General features: G+C 37.9%; 1 protein-coding gene across 1 annotated transcript in view; it reads right to left on the bottom strand.

Annotated features, from left to right (window-relative positions):
- Positions 1 to 12463, bottom strand: part of LOC115428794 (ataxin-1-like) — a 337516-nt gene extending 325053 nt beyond the window's left edge. The window contains 1 exon segment of the mRNA XM_030148017.1: positions 12346 to 12463. The gene's annotated coding sequence lies outside the window, so the exon portion shown is untranslated.
- Positions 12464 to 14005: the final 1542 nt, after the last annotated feature.

Genomic DNA, 14005 nt, shown 5'->3' with positions numbered 1-14005 from the left:
AATGATTATTGTGAGGTATATTCGTAACTAGCTGTAATGTTCCCATATATATTCCATATATTTTATTTTAACATTTCATTTATTGATTGTTGAATTTAAAATTACAATAAATATGATGTTACTCAGGAAGTACTCAGTACTTGAGTAATTTTTTCATTAAGTACTTTTTTACTTTTACTTGAGTAACTATTTGGATGACTACTTTTTACTTGTACCTGAGTAATATGTTTCTAAAGTAACAGTACTTTCACTTGAGTCTAATTTTTGGCCACTCTACCCACCTCTGTGGATCGGATCTACAAAGACACTAAATACTTAGTAACAGGCAGAAAAAAATTTAAATTGTGCTTAATTTTCTTTAGACATTTCAGGTTGTTCATAATTGTTCAGGTTATTCACATTTTATTGTTACAGGATAGTTTGTAAATGTTAATATTTTCATAATTTAATGTTATTTTTTGCACTAAAACAAAGAAAAATTTGGAGTTATCATTATTTATAGGCATAGTGTAATAAGATTTTTTTCACATCAAACCAAAAAGAAAATATGGAGTCATTATTTTTTTTAGGTTTGTATGCTGTTTTTTTTTTTTTTACTGTAGATCATATTGATCTGTATGTGGAACCTGAACTAAAATGAGTTCCACAGCCTTGACTGTGGAATTTTGCACTTTGCAAATTCATCCCACGGGCCGCATTGGAACATTTGGGGGGCCGCATGTTTGAGACCCCTGCCTTACAGTGACTACACAGGTTCTTGGTAAACAATATATCTGATACTGTTTTGGGACATTAACCTCAATTCTTGTCTCCATCAGTTGCAGGTGATGAAGTCACATCTGGAAGTTGGATGATGAGCATTCAAAGCCATGTTGTCTGTGAAGGCCTCCAACCAAGCTTTATCACAATGCTTGCTGCTGTTGCAGTGAATTTAATAAAAGCTCAATGTTATAAGGTCATCTCTTGTTTGAGCTTTTTCTAGCAATGTTCATGATTTTGTATTTTAAAATGTAATGTGAAATGTTAAAATCCTACCTTTTTGCTGTGTTATACTGTAAATATTACATTAAATATGTTTTACAGTAATATATTGTTTCTTGGAATACGGTAGTTACCGTAAAATGCAGCAACTGTGGCTAACAGTATTTTACTGTAAAAGGAACATTATATACAGCCCAGTACCGTAATACTTTTTACAGTAAGAAACTGTAGTTGTAGATTACAATAGAGATACTGTAGAATAACAGTAGCATGCTGGCAACTCTAGGTGCCAGTATTTTACGTTATTTAACAGTAAAATTTGTTACAGTGCTGCAATAATTTTAGGTTGGTTATTGGAGAGCTGATAAGCTTAGCCTTTCTCCTCCTCTCTGTCTCACTACAACGAGATGGTCACTGGATTATAGCATTGATGAGCGTGCACAATGCTCATTAATGGACATTTATAAACATACCAGTGTTAGCCAAGCAGGCTAACTTACAACTGTAGTCATCACACTATAAGTAGGGATGCACCCATACCAATACCAGTATCGGATATTGGACTTGATGCTCAGTGTGTGTACTTGTACTCGTAAAAGTACCCATACCACTTACGGTAGCGTGACATTCACAGTTAAAGCTATACCATATGATGTGGCATTTTTTCAGGGTGGGGAAGCAAAATTTACAATGAACATTTAGTTGTTTTTTTCTCAGCAGGCACTACGTCAATTGTTTTGAAACCAAACATATATTGATGTCACAATCATACCTAACACTATTATCCATACCTTTTCAGAAACTTTTGCCCATATGAGTAATCAGGAAAGCAAACGTCAAAGAGTGTGTGATTTGCTGAATGCACTCGTCACACCAAAGGAGATTTCAAAAATAGTTGGAGTGTCCATAAAGACTGTTTATAATGTAAAGAAGAGAATGACTATGAGCAAAACTATTACGAGAAAGTCTGGAAGTGGAGGAAGCAACAAAAAACGTACCTAAGCTTTTATTAAAGCTCTCAAATCCAAAATCCTAAAGGATCCAACCAAATCCATGAGAAAAATGGCAATTGAACTTGAGGTAGACAACAAGACCGTTAGAAATGCAGTAAAATATGATTTGAAGTTAAAATCTTACACAAGAACACCAAAACACTTGTTGACAACAGCTATGAAGGAAAAGAGATTGGAAAGGTGCAAGAAAATTCTTACATGGTTCAAGAAAAAGTCCTCCATTGTAACGATCTTTTCAGACGAAAAGATGTTCACTGTCGATGCTGTTCTGAACCGCAGAAATGACAGATTTATCGCAAAATCGAAAGCTGAGGTTAAGGGGACATTCAGAACAAAACATCCTGCTCAAGTTATGGCTTTTGGTGTTGTGGCTTCCGATAGGAAGAAAATGCCTATAAAATTCTACAAAGCTGATGAAAAAATCAATGTTAATACTAACTACAAGACTCTGCGATACCAGGTATTGCCATGGCTTAAAGCAAACTACCCAGATGGAAATTATGTATGGACACAGGATGGTGCTCCAGCCCACACAGCTAGAAAAATACAAGATTTCTGCAAATCCAACTTTAGCAGTTTTTGGGAATCATGTTTATGGCCGCCTTCTAGCCCAGATCTAAACCCTCTGGATTATGCTATTTGGGGCGTTTTAGAACATGCTACCAATAGAACATCACACAGCAATGTCGACTTTCTTAAAGATACTATTAAAGAACGGGAGAAGTTGTCACCCGAATATTTGAGGAACACTTGTGCAAGTTTCAGGAGGCGTGTGAAGGCAGTTATTGAGAAAGAAGGAGGACACAGAATAAAAACATTTTCTATTATGTAAATTTTCTTGTGGCAAATAAATTCTCATGACTTTCAATAAACTAACTGGTCATACACTGTCTTTCAATCCCTGCCTCAAAATATTGTAAATTTTGCTTCCCCACCCTGTACATTTTTCTTTGTCATCTTAAAATGCTCCTAATAAGCGTGTGTCAAACCAAAATGTAAAAGAAATCCACCAGGTTTTGAAACTAAAAAATATTTAATTCTCATATATTTCTGATAAAAGTCTGACCAATCATTTTATTCAGTCCAAATAAAATAATTGGCCAAGCCTGGCTGAGCCTCCTGTCAGTCATCTGTTACGGCAGTCCCGCATCTGATACCGGTTCCTCTGAATCTGGCGTTTCACTCGTGCTGCTCCTCCTGTCACTGACCGCACTCTCCTGCCTAGGGATGTGAATGGACAGGACTGAAATGCACCGTGTGGAAGGGAAAAAACTGATTTATTAACAGAAACAACAACCAAGGGAACAAACAGAACAACCCAATTGCAGCAGTCAGAGTCTGGTGAATAAAGGATGGAGATAAAGTCCGAGAGTCAGGTGTACTTGACTCCATAGACAGGCCTGCACAAAGCAAAATTTTTATGACCAATTTTTACGAAGTGCTGTGAGACATGCCACATCGGTAGGTATAGCTTTAAGTGCAGCAGTTACGAGGCGGAGAAGTAATGTCAGCAGGCTGGAGATTTTTCAAAATAAATGATGGTGACAAAAGTAACGCTGACTGCAAGTAACTTTAAAGACACAGACAGATACGGATGGAGCATTCTGTCCATCCTCTGCGTACGTTCCGTTTTCCAGGTGCTCGCGGATGCGTACCCAGATGGAGAATACCACCGGGAACCGTGGAGGTAGGGAATCTTTTCAAAGAGCGATTGTGTGAGTTAGTGAAAAACTACTGACATATTTATGATAACTACCCTCATCAATATCAACATTAGTATCCACATTAGTAACTCCTCAGTCGTCTCCATGTTTTTTATTACTGACTTTCTTCTTCTGAAAAAACTTTACTTTTCTTTGTGGTATTCGGCCAGTATGGTTAATTAAGAGAGGCACCCTCTGGTGGATTGATTGAGAAACGCTCATTCCAACACATTGAATGTCAGTAGCAGCACTTCGTTAGAGTCAGAATAATGATGACAATAAAGCACATTTTCAAACATATGTAAGAACTGTAATGGTATTATTAAGTACTCATACCTGTACTCAGTATTGGCAAGTACTCCAGTGTAAGTACTTATACTTGTACTCGGTCTGGAAAAAAAAGTGGTATCAGTGCATCCCTAACCATGGCCAAGCAAATCCCTCCTAAGGGCAATTTCACATTTTAAACTGAAGCCTGAACCAACTTTACATCATACACCCATGTCCTGCCGTCATCATTTACACATACTGTGCCTTCCTGGACTTGACATTGATCGGTTTATACACGGGCCTGTATCTGATGTTGCTGTATTGTAAATCCAGCTCATTTTTCTTTAATTTGCCATTTGATTTTCTTCTTCTGTATACAGTATTGCCAATAATACATTTGCATAATTTGGACCAAACCATCCAATTCACACTAAAAAAATGGAACATGGTTTAGTTTGATCTGGACTACGACCATCTATTTTGTTTAAATTAAAGGGTGGCTGTTTGGTCCACACTGAGTCCAGGAGGAGGTTTCAGTTCTCTAGATTTGTCCAAAAGCAATGAGGAATTACTTTTGGACTAATGAGGTATGTGTGAAAATGCACGGTGGTGCAGTGGATAGCACTCATGTCTCACACCAAGGAGATCCTGGATTTGATTCCAACACCAGTAGATGGGGGTGGGACCTTTCTGTGTGGAGTTTGCATGTTCTCCCCATGTCTGCAGGGATTCTCTCCAGGTACTCCAGCTTCCTTCCACCATCCAAAGACATGCACTGATAGGTTAATCGGTTACTCTAAATTGCCCATAAGTATGAATGTGAGTGTGATTGGTCGTTTGTCTCTATATGTCAGCTCTGCGATGAACTGGCAACATGTCCAGGGTGTACCCCACCTTCGCCCATAAGTAGCTGGGATAGGCTCCAGTGACCCCCGCAACCCAAGTGAGGATAATGTGGGTTCAGATAATGAATGAATGAATGAATGAATGAATGAATGAATGAATGAATGAATGAATGAAAATGCCTATGGGCTGAAGTAGCCATCACACTGTGAGGTAATCATTCTGAATTTGTGACAGTCAGAATTTAGTCCCATGTTGTCTTTAGTCTCAAAGATTAGGCAGAAGAATTATGTGTAGATGCAATTTTAGAAATTAAGGTATTGCTTATGCTTGTATTTGATCCCTCCTTTATAATGTGTAAAGTAACAAGGTTATTAGTTACTGCTGTCACTTTGCTCATTTTACACACACCAGTACACACAGAGAGACCTGCTTTAACATTGCCATTGGTCACTCAGTCCACCCCCTACCACCTGTCGTTCACGTCACTTGCATGCATGTTAGGGTGTTGAGTTATTTCTGTCACATATTCACTGAGCTGTAAAATCCCTGCCCATTTAGTACCTGAAAATCTGTCACTCTCTCTCCAGCATGCACTCACCAAACTACTTCTCTTCCCTTCCATTGACAGCAAATTATAGAAACAAAGCCAGGTCGCAAGCATGATCTAGCAGATGTGTGTATTTGTGCGCATATGTGAGCACATGTATGGCTCTGACAAATGGGTCCAACACAGTTAAATGGCTTGTGATTAGGACACATTGGCTTCTAATTGCCTCTCATTACCATTTAAAAGTGAGTGGCAGCTGGAATCAAAGGCTATGGTGGCAGTGGTAAAGTGTTTGTACATATGCGTGTGTATGCGCGCGCGCGTACATGTGTGTGTGGACAAAGAATGTCTGAATGGTGAAACCACACAACAGTACACTACCATTAGTCTGGCCTCTTTTCTCCTATAGTATGTCAAGACTTCATTCTCACTATGAAAACCATCACAAACAGTAACCTTTGAAAAGAAAATTTTCTCTCATGGACCAAAACAAAAAAGCCTTTACACTCTAAATCTCAAACCCACCTCTAGCTGGTGGCCAACTACAACTATGCCCTCTACTGTTCTCTAATAAATGTTCTCTTTTAATTGGTTTCCACACACTCTCTTTCTTTACCTCTCCATCAACATTCTCTGGTACAGCCAAAGTCAAATCATGTATATATTATAGATTATATATTGAGAAGCAACCACACACCTCTGTTCATTCATATACTTACAACCCATTCAGCAAAAACACGTCTACCTATTAATTGACGCAGCAGTAATAAAATTGGATAGTATGGTAGTAACAGAAACAATAAGAGACAAGATCATAAAGTAGATGTGTGTTGTACAAATGGAACATGTGCTGCAGTTCTGCATATAGAATACCTGTGGAATGATCATTTAACTGAGTACATAATCATGAGTCTCTAGGTTACACACCAATGTGTTTTCATTATAAACCTGCATCCTAAAAGGAAAACAATCTTCATTCAAACTAGCATTTTAGCAAAGTTTTAGAAATAATCTCTAAACATTCTAACAAGTCTAAAATGTAGGCTACTACTTCCAACAGAGAAAACAAAAACACAATCATCTGTAATCTAGTAATCTAATCCATTCAGTGTCTAGTCAAAGGCAGTGGTATTGTTTTATTCTAGACATAGTCTTGTGACAAGAGTGTGACAAGTCAGGGAAGAATATGTAGAGAATGATACAACCCAATCATTGGTGTCTTGACTATCTATAAGTCTCCATCTTTGTCCACCTTACAAGTTGAGCCACCAACATTTCCAAAAGTCTCTGTCAGACTGGAAAAGGATGCTAGGAAGCTCAAAAGAACTTAAATATTTCAAAGCAAAAACGTATTATTGTGCAGTTAGCAATGGTCTGCTTAACAAAACCACATAGGCCACAGAGGGCATTCAACTGTCTCTATAACTGCAAAATGAATTCATCACTAAGCCCAAGACCTCACAGAGTTACACTCATAGTAGTATCCCCCAGAGACTGATCCTAGGTCCATTTCCTTTTTTTTTTGTAAATTTACCCATCCTCATCACGATACAGCAACACACCACAGTAAATGCTAATGACATACTTTCAACTATGTTCAATAATAGTGTGATGTGTAGCCACTCATTTGCTACACATCAGTAGTCGTCAACTAATTTAGAAATCCAAGTTGTAACCAAATTACACAACAACAGAAGCAAAGAACAGAAAATGAATTATGTTAAAAAAAAAATTTAAAAATAAATAAATTAAAAAAAAAAAAAAAAAAGGTTTATGTACTCAATGAGATTGTTTACTTGTAAATATAAAATTGTTTTGAGGATAATTTTATATTTCAAAATCATTTTGTGTAGCTGTCTATATAGTCATAAGAAATAATTCATTAATTCAAAAAAAAGGGTCATATTTACTAAATAATACCCCCAACATTTTATTGGTGGTTGAGGATTGACAATAATGTTGTTTCTTAGACTTAGACAGATTTTATTTTTTGTCATTCAAATTTAAATCGCACAGTGCTCATGAGAACATGATTTCATTTCAAGATCTAAAAATAGACATACTTGGTTTACCTCTTGACATTTGACCTTTGACCATCAGCATCCAATTAGTTCATCAGTCAAAGTGAACAGCACATTGTAGAAATTCCATCAAAGATGTAGTGTTTGTGGGGTTGTAAGGATGGTGGAATTGACAGCTTGAGCCAGAGGTAAAGACACTGCTGGAGTGGAGGCATAAAAATCATATAAAAATCTATTATAGTCCATTTCCTTACTGTAAAACACTGGAATGAAAGACTTTTTTTCCAGTTGTGTAAAACTCAACACATACTGTATGTACAGTATGTACAGGCTGGCATGCATTATAATTGCTGTGTGTGCAAGTCCTATGTGTAAGATCTAGAAGAATTTAGGAGGTTCTAGTGACAGAGATGGAACATAATATTCCTAATTATGTTTCATCCCACAAAAACAAACAAGAATCAAATTTGGAACTAGTCAGAGCCACACCCAGCAGGTATCTGCAGTATTACAGCTTTAGGATACTTCCACATAGCCTTCATTATGTAGCTGAGGTCTTTGTCCCTTGAGTATAATATACTGAAGTCATTTGATCAAGTAGAATGGCCTTATATGATGTACACACTTAAAAAATTTGAATTTGGACGTATATTCACAAAATGGATTGAGATAATTTATTCACATCCAACTGCTTCAGTTATCACTAATCAAAATATTTCTAACCCCTTTGCAATTCATCAGGGGGCAGGTCAGGGCTGCCTGCTCTCTCCATTCTTTTTCTCAATTATTATCAAAACCTTAGCTGCCAGCATCAGACAAAACCTTCTGATATCTCCCATCAAAATGTAGGGTCATAAAAATCATCTCTCGCTTTATGTGGATGACATCCTTTTAAATCTCTCCAATCCACAAGCATCGGTGACTCCCCTTTTGATGTTGATTAACAATTTTGGCAGCCTCTCAGGTTTTTCTATTGACTGGGATAGGAGTGAATTGATGCCTATCTCTCAAGGGATTGATCCGGCCTACTTGCGGTCCATTCCTTTTAAGATAGCCTATAATACTTTTTCATATTTAGGTGTGACAGTAACAAAAAAAAAAACAATGATCTCCTACAACTGAACTGGCAGAATAAGGTTGAACGACAATAAGCAGAATATTGACTTTCATAAAACTCTCCTACTCGCTATGGTCGGAAAGGTCAACGCAGTTAAAATGGTGGTATTGCCCCGTTTTCTCCATTTATTCCAATCTATCCCATGCTTTATAAGTGTATCTTATTTTAAACAACTAGACTCGATTATTATTCCCTTTCTTTGGGGCTATAAAAATGTTAGAATTTCTAAAAAGCACTTGTGTAAATCAAAAACAGCAGGTGGATTCTCCCTACCAAATGTCAAATTGTAGTACTGGGGTTCCCATCTATCCATCCTGGCATGGTGGAAGAAAGGCCCCCCGTCATCCAATAAATCTTGTCCAGCCTGGTTACTTCTGGAACGTCTGCACTGTAGAAATATGTACTTGCCTGCCCTCCTCAATAGTCCCAAAAATGTTAATAAATCATTCTATAATAACAGTTTTGTTTAGGGATGCACCAATACCGCTTTTTTCAAAGACCGAGTATGAGTACTTACATTTGAGTACTTGCCGATACCGAGTACCGATACGAGTACTTAATAATCCCATTTCAGTTCATAGTTCCTTTTGTAAATGTGCTTTATTGTTGGTGTCATTAGTCTGACTGGAAAAGAGTGCTGCTACTGACATTTAATGTGTAAAAATGAGCATTTCTCAATTAATACACTAGGGGGTGCCGCTCTTAATTAACCATACTGGACAAATACCACAAAGAAGAGTAAAGTTTTTTGAGAAGAACAACAACAACAAACATGGAGACGACAAAGGCAACACTAATGTGACACTAATATTGCAGCGTTTTCGCTAGTAAGGTTTAATAGCTTAGCTTCAGCAGGTAGAGAAAATATAAATGAGTGATAAGTTTCGTTTTCACTTCCGCTGGCGGGGGTCCGCACTGCTCCGTACTCCCGCTGGTATTCTCATTCTGCGTATGCATCCACCATCACCTGGAAAACGAATGGAATGTACGCAGAGGATGGACAGAACGCTGCATCCGTATCTGTCTGTGTCTTTAACGTAACTTGCAGTCAGCGTTACTTTTATCACCGTCATTTATTTTGAAAAATCTCCACACTCCCCACACATTACTCCACTGCCACATACCTGCTGCACTTAACTGAGAATGTCAAACGGCTGTAAGTGGTATCGGTGCATTTGTATCGGATATCTTTTATGAGTACGAGTACACACAGTCAGTATCGGAGCCGATGCCAATACTCATATCGGTATCGGTGCATCACTAGTTTTGTTGTAGGCAGTACTATTAGAATTTGGAAACAGATACAAATGTACATAAAAGCCGCAAAGATTTATTTGGATACACCTATTTGTGAGAATTACTCCTTTGTTCCAGGCCTCAAGGATGCTATCTTCCAGGCATGGAGACTGAAAGGGATCTGTGTAATAGGAGATCTATATGTTAACGGGACCTTTGCATCGTTTGCCCAGTTATGCTCTGTATACACTATCTCCTCATCAAGTTTTTTTTGATACTTACAGATCTGGGACTACATTAGGCAAAAGGTGTCAGACTTTGGTGTCTTAACCAGACATGAGGCCCTGGAAACAATAAATAAATTTGACCCCATCAGTGGGGGGGCATTATCATACTTTCATAAAATCTTGTATGATGGAACTGCATCAGATATGACTAAAATTAAGAGGGCATGGGAGGATGAGCTGGGGGTAAAACTAACTGATGAGGGCTGGAGTGAATGTTTAGAGAGTATACGCAATTGCTTAGTCAATGCCAGGCACAATCTTATACAGTTTAAAACATTACATAGACTCTACTACTCAAGGGAGAAACTAAATACCTTTTTTACCAATGTGTCACCAGTTTGCAATCAATGCAAGTCTGCAATCGGCAACTTGATTCACTCCCTTTGGTCATGCACTAAATTTTACTCATTCTGGAAGAGTATTTTTCAGTGGTTTTTGAGAAGCATTGGGATCTAGATCCACTCATTGCCATCATTTGGGCTCTAGCGTTTTACCATCAGCCAAATAATATGAGAAAGTTGCTGTTTTGTTTGGTATGATGATTGCTAAAAAGTTGATCCTGAGAAGTGTGGAAGAAGGACTTAGTGCCCACATTTGACCTTTGGATGGGGGAACTGGCAAACATGCTACATCTGGAAGGACTAAGGTGTTATAATGATGATGGAGGCAAAGCGTTTGATCAGATATGGGACCCTGTGTTAAAATTTCTTCAATAAGGTGACTGATGTGAGTGACTGACCTTGCTGTTTTCTGCATTACATACACTTTTCTTTCTTTTATTTGACATATGATTACTAATTTGTAGAATATTAATTTATTGCTGTCAGGACTGTGTTACTGTAAATTCATTGATGTGCAGGGGGGACTGTTTTGTGTTGATGTTGTTACTTTTTGTAAAAATGAATGAATTCATTCATTCATTCATTCATTCATTTATTTATTATTTTGAAGAGCCATGATGATAATCATATTAACTAACTGATTTATATATTACACCAATTGTTTTTATATTTTAAAATCATGACCCATTCCCACAACTAGGTGGAGAGAACAGATGTGTGCTTCAACAAATGATAATTTATATAAGGTATATAATCTAGGCCTACTACAGTTCTATTAATGCTAATGCTAGTTACTACTACCTGTATCTGTCAGTATCAATATGTTTTTTGTTGTTTGTTTTTTTTTACTTCCCAAGCCAAGGCAGCTCATTATATCCAGAACATGCATCAAACATAAAAAAGTATAATCAACCAGAGAAGCCAATTCACCTTTCTTTGCTTAATGTTACCCCTTTGAAGAAAAAAGGGCAGCATCTAGAAGTGTGAGCCTGCATTGCTGAGGAGAACTGTGATTTTCTCATGTTCAGCACAAACATTTATTTGTTCATCCGCTCGCCCTTATTTGGATGCCATATTAAATTCATAATGTGAGTGAAAGCTACCACTTGGGACGCAAAGCCTACCCTGAGTACAACTCCGAGGTGTAAACAGAGTAAAAATAGCCTGCTATCACAGGCTTCCCTACAGTCCCGTTATATAATGGTCCAAGCTAGGATGAATGACATCACGGGTAGTCCAGCAATCACAAACCCTATGCCCTTTACAACCAGCTGGCAACGTAAAACACATCGGAGTAAAACATACAGAGCACCTCATCACGTCGACTATACACGCACCTAACCTGTACTGGTGGCTTTTCTCACTAACTCCGGACAAATTCAATGAACTGTGATATAGTTGTTCTCCGTCTCTTCTCGTGGAGAGAAAACACTTCCGCGATGGTAAAACGTAGATAAAATGTAATGTCTTGCCATTAACAGCCCTTATCGACAAGAAAAGAGTTGAAAAGAGGTTAAACAACAGTGTTTGACCGGTGAACGGTACTGTTTTGCGTTGAGAAATAGTGTGCAAAACAGCAAACGTTTGAGCCGAGGTCGAGTGGCGCAGTTAGTGCAAGTACAGCGCTTGCCCGACATCAGCTCGACCGGCGGAGCGCGCTCCTCACTCCGCCACAATCCTGCAGAACGTCCGCCCTGTTCGTTCCTACTTAAACACTACTTTGCATTTACGCCCCGAAATGACAAGTCTATACGGCGAAAGTCACCGCGCCCCCGTGCTGTTTAATCACTTCAAAATAGGTCAGAGAGCGAAGTAAACATTTTCCAAGGCTTTGAAGTAAACCAAAGCGCCAGCGCCACCCTGCCCAGTTCTTTCCAGCCATTTTCTCTCCCAACAGCTCCAACAGAAAAAAAGTGTCATGGGTGGGAAAGCAGTGACAAGTCGCTGAAACGAGCTGCGAAGGAACAGTTTCGTGGGACTTACTGTAAGGTGGATCGGGCTGCTGAGTTTGTGTGTCCTTGTTGCCAGGGCTCCCCTGCTCTGCTCCGCTGCCGACGGTGGAAAGCGTCTCCCCTCCTAATGATGTCTGCAGCGAACAGCTAATAGCTCTCTGCCCCCACCTCCACGCACACACATCATCGGGGAGAGAGAGGCACACAACTTCACAAATGAAGCACTTTGGAAGCTACTCATGCAAAAATATGAGAGGGCTTGAATAGAGCAAACGAATTACAAGTTCACTGACAGTACTGGGTCGTGTGAGTCCACACACACGACACTACATGCCAGAATTAGAATAAGTGTGTTTGCTATATTCATAGCAGCATAGGCTGCATTCCTGGATGAGTTCCAGAAGAGAGTGTGCCCTCAGTGAGAGTGAAAGGCACAGAAGGGACTGTAGTCATTCACGCCTTGACTTAAAGAGGATGATGCAAAAGCAAACGGTGTTCCATTATATTTTAGCTGCTCAGGTTTTGTAAGACTTTTTTTTTTTTTTTTTTAAGTCGCTGCACAGCTACAGTTTTCTGAATGTTTCAGCAGTGAAACAATTAAAATCTTGCAGCCCCTACATACATTCACAAAGGGTCTCAAGTTCCGTGTTTGTCATTATGTAACACACCTTACGCAAAACTATAAACACAACTCTCGCTCTACAGGCAGATGTGAGTGAAGTCTAATGGTCTGAAAATGAGTCAGGTTGAGCCTAATTGTTGTCTGTTGAGATTTTTTTTTTGTTTTTGTGTTTGTTTGTTTTTCTGGAAGAAACATTTTGATTTCCATGTTAATTTTTGCCCATTTCATTGATTATTTTATTATTTAAATTTTCTTCATTTTATTGTCAATTTTCTAATTAATTGATTATTTTGTTAATTATGCTAATTTCATTGAGTGATTTGTTTGTATGTGTTTATTTTGTTTGGTATGTTCATGGTGGTTAATTTTATTGATTTTTTTGTGGATTATTTCAGTTTTTGTTAATTTTATTGACAGTATTGTTCAATTTGTGGAATAGTTTTTTCATTAAGTTTTGTTCATGTTTGTGATGATTTTGTTCATTTGTGTTCATTCACTTGTTTTAATTTTGTATTTTTACTCTGGGTTTCACAACATTAAATCAAAAGTTAACAAAGCTATTGCAATAATAGTTGCTCACAGAGTTACCTTATTACAATTTTTATTGTCCAAAAGCATAATCCTCAAGTGATGCGTGTGCATTGTTGGTGCACTGTGTGCTCATTCAGATGATAGTTTATGTGTAATCATTTGATGTTAGCAGTTTGTCACAAGTTTGACAGGTTGTCAAAGAATTTTTTATTTATTTTTAATTTTTTGGCAATAGATGTGAAAAGTTTTGCCAGTTTGCTGTTAAGGTTTGTAACTGAAGTGGAGACTTTTTGGTAAAATAGCTGATAGTTTGAAAGACTTTGTCTAAGTAGTCAGAATGCTGTTTGTATATTACACTAGTCCTAAAGCTAAAATGACCGTAAAGTGAGTGGTACCTTCCCTAACATGTAGGCTATGTGTCAGCTGCACCATACAATACATTCTTAAAGGAACAATGCTGTTGTCATAATGTAAAACATTTGTTCTACCTTTTCATACATTTAATTAAATGATTATTCCAGATGTATGTAAAAATGTC

This window comes from Sphaeramia orbicularis, chromosome 11, assembly GCF_902148855.1.
Source record: "Sphaeramia orbicularis chromosome 11, fSphaOr1.1, whole genome shotgun sequence".
NCBI classification, from domain to species: Eukaryota; Metazoa; Chordata; class Actinopteri; order Kurtiformes; family Apogonidae; genus Sphaeramia; species Sphaeramia orbicularis.
The sequence above is the reverse complement of the archived record's forward strand: the minus strand, read 5'-3'. Positions and strand labels throughout refer to the sequence as shown.